Consider the following 14,657-nt stretch of genomic DNA (forward strand, 5'->3'; position numbering starts at 1 on the left):
CTATGCAGCCATAAATAAGGATGAGTTCGTGTTCTTTGTAGGGACATGGATGCAGCTGGAAATCATCATTCTCAGCAAACTATCGCAAGAACAGAAAACCAAACACCGCATGTTCTCACTCATAGGTGGGAATTGAACATTGAGATCGCTTGGACGCAGGAAGGGGAACATCACACACCGGGGCCTGTTGTGGGATGGGGGGAGAGGGGAGGGATAGCATTAGGAGATATAACTAATGTAAATGACGAGTTAATGGGTGCAGCACACTAACATGGCACATGTGTACACATGTAACAAACCTGCACGTTGTGCACATGTTCCCTAGAACTTGAAGTACAATAAAAAAAATTATAAAGACAAATAAAATGATAGGAAATAATATATCATGCTAACACTATCAAAAGAAAGGTACAATGGCAAACTTAATATCAAAGTATAATTCAGAGTAAAAATTATTACAAATAACAATAATTTTATAATTACAAACAATTCATCAAGATAATAATGCATCTAACAGCCAAACTTCACAAAACAGCATAATCTTATACTAATAAAAGGAGGAATACATCCCAAAATATATTTGAGCACATCTCTCAATATTTCACAGAATAAGTAGACAGAAAATTAGCAAAGATGTGTAGAACTTTAACCTCACTGTCAACTTATCTGATGTATTTGACATTTATGCAACTCTTCATCCAATATCATAATATGAGTATTTTAAACATAAGAAACATTACAAAATTAGACCATATTCTGGTTCATAAAACAAACTTATTAAATGTGTATTTTTTGACTACTATGGAATTAAACGATAATAATAGAAAGACAGCTGGAAAATTACCAAATACTTGGAAACTAAATTGCACGCTTATGCATGGTTCCAAGAAAAATAAAAAATAGAAATTATAAAGTATTTTTAAGTGAAAAAAATAAAAACAAGGCAAATCAAAAATTGTAGATGCAACTAAAGCAGTAATCAGAGAAAAAGTAAAGCATTAAAAGTAAAGTCTATGTCAAATAAGAAGGAAAGTCTCAGATAATGACTTTTTTATTTTTGCCTCAGGACACTTGGGAAGTTGAGCAAATTAAATCTATAATAAGTACCGAAAAGGAAATAATGAAAAGCAGAAATCATTAAAATAAAAAACAGATACACAATATAGAAAGTCAAAGAAACCAAAAGCTAGTATTTTGAGAAAATTAATAAAATTGATAAACCCCTACCAGACTGCAGAGAGAAAAAAAATCAACATTAAAGGAATAATAGGAAAATATTTTGAAAATATTTGAAATAATAGGAAAATATTTTCCATGTTATTTATTAATTTCAACCACTTTGAAAAAATCAAATTCAAATTTTAGTAAAGAAATAACTTAAAGAGTGTGTGTGTGTGTGTGTGTATGTGTGTGTGTGTAAATTTCCCACAAAAGAAAACAGGAGACTTCATTAGTGAATTCTATTTAACATTTAAGGGGAAAATACTGATTATATTAGGTTTGTGCAAACATAATTGTGGTTTCAAACCATGAATTTCAAATCATTATAACTAGGCTCAAACACATCTTTATTAATCAAAATAGGAACCATTATAATCAACACATTTTTGCCAGCAAGAAATGTTTGTTTATTCCTGTAGCATAAAAATCCATGCTTCAGGATTCCACAAAATCTTGGAAAGCAAGTAGTCTGTTTCGTCAGAGACTAGGATTGTGACCCCTCCTTTTTTCTCTTTTTCATTTGCTCATACATTTTCTTCTATCCCTTTATTTTGAACCTACGTGTGTCTTTGCATGTGAGATGGGTCTCTTGGAGACAGCATACTGATGGCATTTTGTGCTTTATCCAGTTTGCCATTCTGCATTTTTTAATTGGGGCATTTAGCCCAGTTACATTTAAGGTTATTATTGTTATGTGTGAATTTTATCCTGTCATCATGATGCTAGTTGTTTATGATGTAGAGTTGTTTATGTGGTAGCTTCATAGTGTCATTGGTCTGTGTACTTCAGTATGTTTTTGTAGTGGCTGATAATGGTATTTCCTTTCCATATTTAGTGCTTCCTTTAGGAGCTCTTGCAAAGGAGGCCTGGTGGTCATCTGATTTTTGTTCAAAAGTACTAAAGTGATTCAATGTGGGAAAAGATAACCTTTTCAATAAGTTGCCCCAAAACTATTGAGTAACTATATATAAAAAAGTAAATCTCAAACCTTTCCTCACAGCATGTATGAAAATTAACTGAAAATAGATTACAGACCTAAAGCTAAAACATCAAATATGTAGATTTAAACAATAGACGATTTTGGATTTGACAAAGGTGTTTTAATAGGACATAAAAACATAAAACATAAAAGAATAAATAGGTCTTTATAAAAGTTTAAAAGTTTTGCCCTTTAGAAGACTCCATCAGACAAGAGAAAGAAGAAATCCATTGACTGGAAAAAAAATATTTGCAAAACATGCATTTCACAAAGAGTTGGTGACAGGATGGAACTTTAATACACTGCAAATTGGAATATAAAATGATATAATCTCTTAGAAAAACAGTTTTTCTATTTTTCCAAAAGTTAAACATAAGCATACCATGCATTCTAGCCATTGGATTAGTAGGATTCACCTAAAAAATTTAAAAAAAGCAAAAACCCACAGATTTGTATATAAAATTTCACAACAGCTTTATTCTTATTAGCCAAAACCTGGAAACAACCAAATTATCAAACTTTCTGTTTACTTTTCCTGTATTTGTTTCCATGCAAATGAACAGACATGTGTCTGTGTTCTAACGTCTCTTTTTTCTTACACAAATTTTATCAACACAAAGTAGGCTGAGGAGAAGGAAGAGGAGAGGCTGGTCTTGTCTCAGTGGTGGCAGAGGCGGAAGAAAATACACATATAAATGGACCTGCACAGTTCAAACCTGTGTTATTTAATTGTCACCTATATGTATGTATATATACGTGTGTGTGTGTGTGTGTGTATTTATATTGCAAATGTATTCTCCCAGTTTGTCATTCTTTTAACTTTATTTGTAGTGGGTTTTGTTTTTGTTCATGAAAAGTGGTTTTAGAAATCACGTGTATTCAAATTTATCAATTTTTAAATTGTATCTGGATTTTGACTCATAGTTAGAATGCCATTCTCTACACCTATGTTAAAGAGGAATGCAATTAAATTTAACATGTTTTATTTAAAGGGGAATAAAACATTTACAATTGTTGCTTTCTTCCATTACCTTCATGGTGTGATGTTTTATTATTACATTGCCGATCTTTTCAGAGTACATTCTTAAGGACAGGGCAAAGGATGGATCAAAATTATATTCTGAATGACTAATTGTCCCAGCATCATCTATTAAAAAAAGTCAATTGTGACTCAGTGATTTGAGATGCCATTTTTATCATGTACTCAATAGACTTCCATATTAATTTGTGTCTATTTTTATGCATTCTACTTTATTCTGCCTGTTTCTCTATTCTTGTGAACTTTCTGTCAACTCGGATTAACACATACTTTTATACATCTCATGTATCTAAGATTTGCCTTCTTATCACCAACTTAGAGAAATGTCTTCTCAAGTTTATATTTGCTCCTGGAATACTGCTATCAAGTTTGTCCAAAATTTAACATCTGTTCCCTTCACTTCACTCCACTCCATGTGAGTCCACTGATTTCCTCTTAGAAATACTGAAAAATAGCAATCAAGTGATTTTATTACTTTACAATAAAATAACTTGACACAAAATAAATACTCATCTTAAGTTTGATGGTCCTGTCAGTACTGAAGTATTTCCTGAATACTGTTTGATTCTATACATCATTGCATGGCTGTCAGTGGTTCAACTTTACCCAGCAAGAGCATCCAGGACATGAAATTCAAGGCTGGTGCTTTAATGCTGAGACAAAATTTGGAGCATGGAACCTATCAAGTTTATTTCTTGGGATATGTAAATGGCAGGAGTATGATAATCTAAACATTTGTCTCTCAAAATAACTTTTATTTATTCATTGATGGTTGATACAATTGCTTGTTCAGTTTACAACAAGGAAAAATGGAGTGGCTAAGTCAGTCAAATGATAGGCAAAGAGAAAATTTGAGAGATTCTTTCCTGAAATATTGGTTTGTTTCACACGTGTCATGACAGAAATATAGTTGGTTTAGATTAAGGTGTTAGGTATAGGCATACTTCATTTTTTTTTGCTTTAGTGTACCATGTATCTGTGTCTATACAGATATATATATATAGAGAGAGAGTGTGTGTGTGTATGTTTAACAAGTTGAAGGTTTGTGACAACCTTGCAAAGAGCAAGTCTATTGGCAGCATTTTTCCAACAGCATATACTTCTTTCCCATCTCATGTCACGTTTTGGTAATCCTTACAATATTTCAAATGTTTTCATTAATATGGAATCTGTTACAGTGATCTGTGATCAGTGTTATTGACACTACCATTACTGTTTTAGAGCATCACAAATCATGCCCGAATAAAACCATGAACTCAATTGATAAATGCTGTGTATGTATGTTCTGCCTGCTCCACCGGGCAGTCCTTCCCTGGACTCTCCCTCTCCTTTGGACTTCTTGTTCACCGAGACAAAACAGTATTGAAATAAGCCAATTAATAATCCTACAGGAGTGTCTAAGTGTTCAGATGAAAGAAAGAGTTGCACGTCTCTCACTTTAAATCAAAAGCTACAAATGATTAAGCTTAGTGAGGAAAGCATGAAGCCAATAAATAAAGAAAGGCCTGTTATTCCAAACTGTTAACAAAGTTACATATACAGAGGAAAAGTTCTTGAAATAAATTAAAAGTGTTACATGAGTGAACATATGAATTATAAGAAAGTAAAACAGCCTTATGGCTGATATGTAGAAAGTTTTAGTAATCTGAATAGAAGACAAAACCAGTCACAACATTCCCTCAAGCCAAAGACTAATCAAGAGAAAGATCCTAACTCTCTTTGATTCTACAAAGGCTGAGAGAGGTGAAGAAGCTGCAGAAGGAAAGTGTGAAGTTATTAGAAGTTGGTTCATGAGGTTTAAGGAAAGAAGGTGTATCCATAACATAGAATTGTAAGGTGAAGAAGAAAGTGCTGATGTAGGAGCTGCAGCAAGTTATTCAGATATTCAGAAGGTCTAACTAATAGAATAGATGAAATTCAATGCCTGATTTAAAAAGCTAAAAGGATAGGCAGATTTTCTTGTTAGGGGCTAATACAGCTGAGACTTTAAGTTGAAGTCGATGCCCTGTTAACGTTCCAAAAATCCTAGGGCCCTTATGCCCTTAAGAATTATACTAAATCCACTCTGCCTGTGCCTATAAGTGGAACAACAATACCTAGATCACAAAATATCTGTTTATAGCATAGTTTACTGAATATTTTAAACCCACCATTGGAACCTACTCTTCAGAAAAAAAAAAATTTAAAATATTACTACTTATCAACAATGCACCTAGTCAAGCAAGAACTCTGATGGAGATGTACAGGGATATTAATGCTTTCATGCCTGATAACACAACATCCATTCTTCAGCCCATGGATCAAGAAGTAATTTCAACCTACAAGTCATTATTTAAGAAATACATATTATAAGGCTATAGCTGCCATAGATAGCAGTTCTTCTGCTATCCAAGCAATGTAAATTGGAAACTTTCTAAAAGGATTCATCATTCTAGATGCCATTAAGAACATCTGTGATTCATGGGCGAATGTTAAAATATCATTATTAACAGGAGTTCAGAAGAAGTTAACTGCAACCCTTATAGATGACTTTGAGGGATTCAAGACTTCAATGGAGGAAATAACTGCATATGTTATGGAAATAGGAAGAAAAATAGAATTAAAAGTGGAGTCTAAAGATGTGACTAAATTGCTACAATGTCATAAAACTTACATGGATAAGGAGTTGCTTCTTGGGAATGAGCAAAGAAAGTGGTTTCTTGAGATGGAATTCAGTCCCAGTGAAGATACTGTGAAAATTGTTGAAATGAGAACAAAGGATTTAAAGAATTACATAAACTTAGTCGGTAAAGCAGGGACAGGGTTTGAGAGGATTGACTCCAATTTTGAAGGATGTTCTATTGTGGGTAAAATGCTATCAATCAGCACCACATGCTACAGAGAACTCTTTTGTTAAAGGAAGAGTCAATCAATGTGGCAAAGTTCTTTGTCTTATTTTAAGAAATTGCCACAGCTACCCCAGACTTCAGCAAGTACTGCCATGATTAGTCAGCAGCCATCAATATCGAGGCAAAACTTCTCACCAGCAAAAAATTATGACTCACTAAAGGCCCAGATAATCACTAGCATTTTTAGCTATGAAGTATTTTTAATGAACGTATGTACTTTTTAAAGACTTGAACACTTAAGAGACTACAGTATCATACAAAGATAATTGTATATGCACTGAAAAACCAGAAAATATGTGTGATTCACTTTCATATGATTTTTTCTTTATTGTGGTTGTCTGGAACCAAACCTGCAGTATCTCCAAGGTATGTCTGTATTTTCTATTTTGTTGTTCATTTCAAATAAACCATGTATTAAATTCTTCTTGAAATTTAGTTCTATGGAAAAAAAAATGCTGTTTCCAAGGCTAGAGCCACTACATCTAAATAATCTTATAAGCTACACCATATCATTTTGGTGGGGCTTGAAGGGGGATGGAGCATCAAACAATCAACCAAATAAATAATTTTGTAGTCTTATGGTGTCCAGAAATAGAAAAATAGATGATTGTTTGACACAACCACCACAAGAAGCAGCGTAGTAGGGGGGCAAGAAAATAAATCTTTCAATATGAAATTAAATGGACCATGAAAGGTAAAATCAAGCAAATTGATTATTCTGACAGAAAAAGTCAAAGACATCTAATTGCTGATATCAATATCCCTGTTAAAATAAATGAAAAATCCTTCTTCAAAAAATTTGCCTTAAGTTTTAAATTCACCAGAAAATAAATTAGTCAAAATGCTAAATGATAAGTATATTAAACTTTTTATCTTGCTCTCCAATGGTAGAGGACAGATTTTGAAGTTGTGGAGTACAGTATTAAGATTAGCAACAACACGTGAAGTGAATTGACTGATTATGCATACTCTCTACTTTGGGACTAGACATGTCACTTGATAATTAAAGTGTCAGTGAAGTCAAGAATATTTGTAAAATTTGTGTCAAGAGATTATTACTGTAAGAGTTGTTTTTTCATGCAAATTGTCATTAAATAATGTGTATTTGCTACAAAGATTTTATTTAATGCCACATAAATATTTACAATAACAGGCATCTTAACACAACTTCATGGGCCAAATTTTTAGACTAAAGAGGAAAACCAATGCAAGAAATTTTATGTTAACTTGTCAAGAATGAGAAACAAAGACCCAGGATCACTTTGGGCCTTTGAACAGTCATTTTTATATATTTTCTATGCCCTTTATTTCATTAAAGATTTATTCTTTTCTCTTAAAGGAAAAAAAAATGGGTATTCCTGAGAGGGCATAAGAAAGAACAGAAGAGAACTATAAGCAGTTTGTGCTTCTTCAGTATGATATATAAGGCAAAAAATGGTGACAGACAATGCTAAGAAGATAGACAAAACCCAGATCAAAGGGAATTACTCAAGTCATGTAAAAAATTAACTAAATCCTACAGTCAATAACAATAGCCAGTGTTTATTGAATGCTTACCATTTCCTGAGTATTGTGATATACTTTTATAAACATAATCTTAAATATTCACAAACTTGAAGAAAATTACAACTCAGAGAAATTAAGCAATTTCTTAATGACAGTGCTATATTTACAATAGAGATTCACTGAAAATTTTTAAGCAAGAAAATGATGCTACTGTGTATATATTGTTAGTCCTCTATTATTGACTCCTCAACGAGTTCAAAGAATATTAAAGCTATAATAGGCCTTAGAGACCACCTAGCTCAGCACTTTAAACTTACACAATAAGGAATTGGAGCTTACAGAAGCACATTAATCTGCTATGGCCAGGCAGATTTGGTGGTAGAGTATGATTATAATCAAGGACTCCAGATTTATCCTGCATCTTTATGCTGTACTTCTTTCATTAACACTCTCTTCCCAGCTTTTTTTTTTTTTTAATTTTGATCATCCGTTCAAACCAGTTGCAATGACTCTAACTCTGACCCTAAGGGCATCTCCTTCTTTCATTTGTTTTTCAAATTTATCATATCTATTGTGCAGTTTAAAACACAAAAGAAGCAGACAATGCTTTTCCATTACATGGAATTAGAATAGTTGGCATTCTTTCATGCTCATTTAGTCATTTCAAACAGACTTACTTTCATCCTATTAGAGTTTTCTGACCAAACTGCTGATAATTACCTCATTAAATTTAGCTCTTCTAATAAGTTCCCCTGAGAATTATCAAGAAGGTATTTTTGAGATGGTCTGGGAAAAGATTGTGGACTTAGGGGCCTAGATAACAGGGTTGATGGTCCTGTTCCATCACCTATAGGTCTAGTGGTTAGGACCAATTACTTAATGCTTTAGTGAATTAGTGGTGGCATTAAATAACAACCTTACCAATTTGTTGTATAAAACTCCTACCATGATAAATAGGTATATTTTTGTGTTCAGCACACAATTTAGGAGAAATTAAGTTTTTTCTCTTGAAAAAGTTTTATTTATTTTAAATTTATACATAGTACTTGTACATTTTGTGGGGTACAGTATGTTTTAATATAGGCATACATCACATATTGTTGATGCTGTGCAATGTACACATGTACTAAAACATCACACTCTACCCCATAAAAATATGCTAATTACACGTCAACTCAGATATTTATCATTTCTTTTTGGTGAGAACATTCAAAATCCTTTTTTAGCTATTTTGAAATATACAGTGTTTTATTGTTAACTATAGTCACCCTAATGAGTAATGCAACACTAGAACTTATTTCTCCTACGTAACTGTTACTTTGTACCCATTAACCAACATCTCCTTATCCTTCCATATCCTTTAATTTCCCAGCCTCTGGTCACCATTATTCTACTCTCTACTTTTTTAGATTTCACATATGAGTGAGATAATGAGGTATTTGTTTTTCTGTGCCTAGTTTATTTCACTTAACATAATGTCCTCCAGGCTCATCCATGTTGCTGCAAATGGCAACGTTTCATTATTTTTATGGCTAAAAGTATTTCATTGTATAAATATACCCTATTTTATTTATCCTTTCATTCATTTATGGACACTTAGGTTGATTTCATATTTCGGCTCTTGTTAATACTGTTGAAATGAACATAGATGAGCAGATACCTCTTTGACAAACCAATTTCATTTCTTTTGGCTATAGGCCCAGTAGTGGGATTGCAAGATCAAATGTTAGTTCCATTTTTAACTTTGGAGTGAATCTCCATACTATTTTTCATAATGGCAGTATGAATATACATTCCCACGAATAGTATACAAGAGTTCCCCTTTCTCCACAGTCATGTAATTTTTTTTTGTCATTTTAATAACAATCATTCTAGCTGGACTGATGTTATATCTCATAGTGATTTTGATTTATATTTCCGTAATTATTAGTAATGTTGAGCATTTTAAAATATATTTGTAGGCCATTTGTATGTCTTCTTTTGTGAAATGTCTATCCATATGTTTTGGCCTTTTTTAAGTCATTATTTGATTTTTTTTGCTATTGAAATGTTTGAGTCCCTTACATATTCTAGATATTAACCCTTTTCAGATTTATAGTTTGTGCATATTTTATCGCATTATGGTAGATTATTTCTTCACTGTTTATTTTTTCCTTTTCTCTGCAGAGGTTTTTAATATTATTCCATTTGTCTGTTTTTATTTTGTCGCCTGTGCTTTTGAGGTTTTATCAAAAAAAATTGCCTAGACCAATATCACAAAATAAATGTTTTCTGTATATTTTTTCTTCTAAGAGTTTCATAGTTTAGGATCTTACTTTTAAGTCTACTCCTTTCTGAGTTGATTTTTGTAAGTACTGAGTAATAGGCATCTAGTTTCATCCTTCTGTGTGTGGATATATAGTTTTCTCACAACCATTTATTGAAGAGACTGTCCTTTCCCCATCCTTGTTCTTGTCAAAAATCAATTGGCTGTAAATCCATGGATTTCTGGGTTCTCTTGCTGCTCTTTTTATGCTGGTATCATGCTGTTTTGGTTACTATAGCTTTGTACTATATTTTGAAGTCAGATCATGTGATGCTTACAAATTTGTTCCTTTTTCTCAAAATTGCTTAAGCTATTCAAGGTTATTTTTGTTTCATACAAATTTTAGGATTTTTTGTGTGTCTGTGAAGAATGTCTTGGGTGTTTTGTGACTGTAGATTGCTTTGGAAAGTATGGACAGTTTAGCTACATTAATTCTTCAAATTCATGAACATGGTATCTTTTTCATTTATTTGTGTCAACTTCTTTCATCAATATTTTGTACCTTTGCATCATAGAGATCTTTTACTTCCTTGATTAAATTTTTATATATGTTTTATTTTTGTTGATATCTATTGTAATGGGATTGCTTTATTTTTTTGTCAGATTGTTCACTTTTAGCATATAGAAAAGCTACTGAAATTTATATTTTGGTTTTATATCCTTCTACATTACTACATTTGTTTACTCATTCTAACAGTTTTTTGGTGCAGTCTTTAGGTTTTTCTCTATATAAAATTATGTCATCTGCAAACAGGGATAATTTGATTTCCTCCTTTCCAGTTTGGATGTCCTTTATTTATTTCTCTTGCTTAACAGTCTGGCTGGGCTTCCCATTTTTCTGTTAAATAAATGTGGTGAAAGTAGGCAACATTTTCTTGTTTCAGATTTGACAGGAACAGCTTTCAACTTTTCCCTTTTCTTATATAATATTAGCTGTGGATTTGTCATATATGCCGTTTATTATGCTGAGGTATGTTCCTTCTATACATAATTTGTTGAGAGTGTTTATCAGGAAATGGATGTTTAATGTTATCAAATGCGTTATCTATTAAATAGTCATATGATTTTTTTGTCCTTCATGCTGTAAATATGATGTATTATAGTTATTAACTTACATTTGTTGAACCATCCTTGCATCCTTGGGATGAATCCCACTTTACGAGGGGAGTAATCTTTTTGATATGCTGTTAGATTTGGTCTGCTGTTTTTTTGTTGAGAATTGGGATATTGGCCTATAGTTTTCTTTTTGTGTTGTGTTCTTTTCTGGTTTGGTTATCAGGACAATGCTAGGCTCTTAGAATTAATTTCGAATAATTCCCTCTCCTTCAGTTTTTTGGAATAATTTGAGAAGGATTGGTATTAGTTCTTCTTTAGGTGTGTGGTGGAATTCAGCAGGGAAGCCATTAATTAGGTCTTGAGCTTTCCTTTGATTGGAGACTTTTCTATTACTAATTCAATCTCGGCACTCTTTATTGGTTTGTTCAGGTATTCAATTCCCCGTAACAATCTTAGTCAGTTGGTTGTGTCCAGGAATTTGCCTTCTTCATTCAGGTTTTCCAATTTGTTGATATATATTCATAGTAGTCTCTCATGATTCTTTATATTTCCATGGTATAATTTATAATGACTCCTTTGTCATTCCTGATTTTATTTATTTGGATCTTCTTTTTTCCTTAATTTAGCAGAAGGCTGGTAAATTGTGTTTATCTTTTCAAACAACCAACTTGTTGCTTCATTGATTGTATTAGTCCATTTTCATACTGCTGATAAAGATACTTAAGACTGGGCACTTTGCAAAGGAAAGAGGTTTAGTGGAGAACTCACAGTTCCACATGGTGGGGAAGCCTCACAATCATGGCCGAAGGCAAGGAGGAGCAACTCACATCTTACGTGGATAAGGCAAAGAGAGCTTGTGCTGGAAAACTCCCTGTTATAGCAACCGTCAGATCTTGTGAGACTTACTCACTTTCACAAGAACAGCACAGGAAAGACCTGCCCCCATGATTCAGTTACCTCCCACTGGGTCCCTCCCACAACATGCAGGAATTGAAGAGATTTGGGTGGGGACACAAAACGTATCATTTGTACATTTTTAGTCATTTATACGTTTAGAACTTTTGCTGTATCCCGCAGGTTTTATTATTTTGTGTTTCCCTTTCTGTCTCAAAAATTTTTTGTTAATTTTCTTCTTAATTTATTCATTGAGCTATTGGTTATTGCAGAGCATGTTATTTCCATGTATTTGTATAGATTCTAAAGTTCCTCCTGTTATTAATTTATAACTTTATTCGACTGTGGTCAGAAAGGATACTTAATACAATTTGATTTTTTAAACTTCCGTATGACTTGTTTTGTGGTGTAACATGGTCTATTCTGTAGAATGTTCCATGTGCTGCTGAGAGGCTCTTGAATGGAATGTTCTTTAAATCTCTATTAGTTCTTTAAATGTCTATTAGTTCTGTTGTGTTTAGAATGTAGTTTAACACTAATCTTTCTTTGTTGACATTTTTTTCTGAATGATCTGTCTATTGCTTAAAATGAGGTGTTAAAATCCCCTATTATTCCTGTATTGTGGTCTAACTCTGTCATTAGATCTATTAATATTTTCTGTATATATTTAAGTGTTCTCATATGGAGTGCATACATATTTATAATTGTTAAATCCTTTCCCTATAATGTCCCTTTCATCATTACATAATGGCCTTCTTTGTCTCTTTTTACAGTTTTTGACTTAAAGTCTATTTTATCTGATACAAGTATAGCTACTTCTGCCTTGTTTTGGTTTCTGTTTGCATGGAATATCTTATTCCATCTCCACTTTTAGTCTCAATGTTTTTAACAGATGAAGTAAGTTTTTTGTAGACAGCACATAATTTTTAAAAAATCAATTTAGCTATTCTATGTCCTCTAATTGGACAATTTAATCTATTTCTATTCAAGGTAACTACTGATGGGTAAGAACTTACTACAGCCATTTTGTTACTTGTCTTCTACTAAACCTTTTCTTCCTTTCTTTCTCTCTTATTGTCTTTCCTTGTACATAAGTGTTTTTTTCTCAAATGGTATGTTTCAATTCCTCCCTTTTTATTTTTAGTGTCTTTTATAGCTGTTTGTTTTATGGTTATCATCAGGCTTACAAAAAGCATTCTATTGTCATAGCAAGTTATTTTAAACTGATAACTTTGAATGCAAAGAAAAGCAAATAACAAAAAATGCATATTGAACTTCATTTTGTTTTTTAAAATTTTTGATACATTTGATATTTTCTTATATTACTTATTTCATAACAAATTAATGTAAATATTTTTTAAGTAGTTTTGTATTTAGTCTTTATACTAAAGATATGCTTTCCAAACAATGATTACACTAGTAAAGTATTAAAGTAAGTGTATTTTGTCTATATACCTTATTTTACCAATGGCTATTATGTCTTCAAGTATACTTTTCTTGTTACATGATAGCATCCTTTTTTCAGTTTAGAGAATTGCCCCAACCTTTTTTTGTTGTTGTTGTTGTTTTTGCATTACTTGTAAGACAGGTCTGATAGTAATAAATTCCTTTAGTTTGTTTGTGTGGGAAGGTATTTACTGCTACTTTATTTCTGAAGATAGTTCCCAGGTGCTGTATTAGTGGTTGATAGTGTTTTCTGTTTCTTTGTTTCAGCACCCTAAGGATATGTTCCCACTTCCTCCTGGCCTGCAAAGTTTCTGCTGAGAAGTCTGTTGCCAGGTGTATTTGAACACTCTTATATGTTTATTTACCTCTTTTCTTTCACATCTTTCAGAATCCTCTCTTTGTCTTTGACCTTTGAGAGTCTGATTATAACATGTCTTGGGGTTGTCTTCTTTAGGTTGAATCTTATTGGTGATCTTTGACCTACCTGTACCAGGATATTCATATCTTTCTCCATGTTTGGAAAGTTCTATCTTATTATGTTTTTGATATTGTCCTATAGATCCAGTAAGCTTTCTTTGTTCCCTTTTGTTCCTTCTCCTTTATGTAATTTCAAATAGCTTATGTTCAAGTTAAATGATTCTTTCGTTTGTTTAACTCTACTGTTGATTGTTTCTATTGTATTTTTTATTTTGCTCATTGTCTTTTTCAGCTCCAATATTCTGTTTTTTTATTATTATCTCTACTAAATTTCTCTGATGAGTTTCTGGACTATTTCTTTGCATTTACTTGAATTTTACTGAGTTTCCTTAAAACAGCTACTTCGATTTTATTTTCTAAGAGATCACACATCTTCATTAATTGAGGGTCAGTCTCTGGTGCTTTGTTTTGATGCTTTAGTGACATCATACTTCTTTTAATGTTGATTCTTGTTGACATGTGATATTGCATGCACCTCAAGGGATTATATATTTATTCCAACCTTCAAAATCTGCTTTTGGCTGTGCTCATTCTTCTCATTCGACCTTCTACAGGTTTTAACCAGATTGTTGTGTTACCAGAACCTGTCACCACTGCAGCCATCTAAACCCTCGAGGGTGCTCTGGTGCTCTAAGCACAGGTTTGCCACAAGTCTCACAAGGGCTCTGTAATCAGCATGATTTTCTGGCCCAAATGAACCTGCTGAAAACTCAAGGTCGGGGTACCTGGGCTTTGTGGGAAAGCTGGCCAGAAACTTGAGCCAGAGATTTTCCCAGTGGCCCAGACAGATGCACCCCCCAAGCACTACTCTTCAGAGCAGAATAGTCCCTCAGCTGCAGTGAAACG

This window comes from Macaca thibetana, chromosome 14, assembly GCF_024542745.1.
Source record: "Macaca thibetana thibetana isolate TM-01 chromosome 14, ASM2454274v1, whole genome shotgun sequence".
NCBI lineage: Eukaryota > Metazoa > Chordata > Mammalia > Primates > Cercopithecidae > Macaca > Macaca thibetana.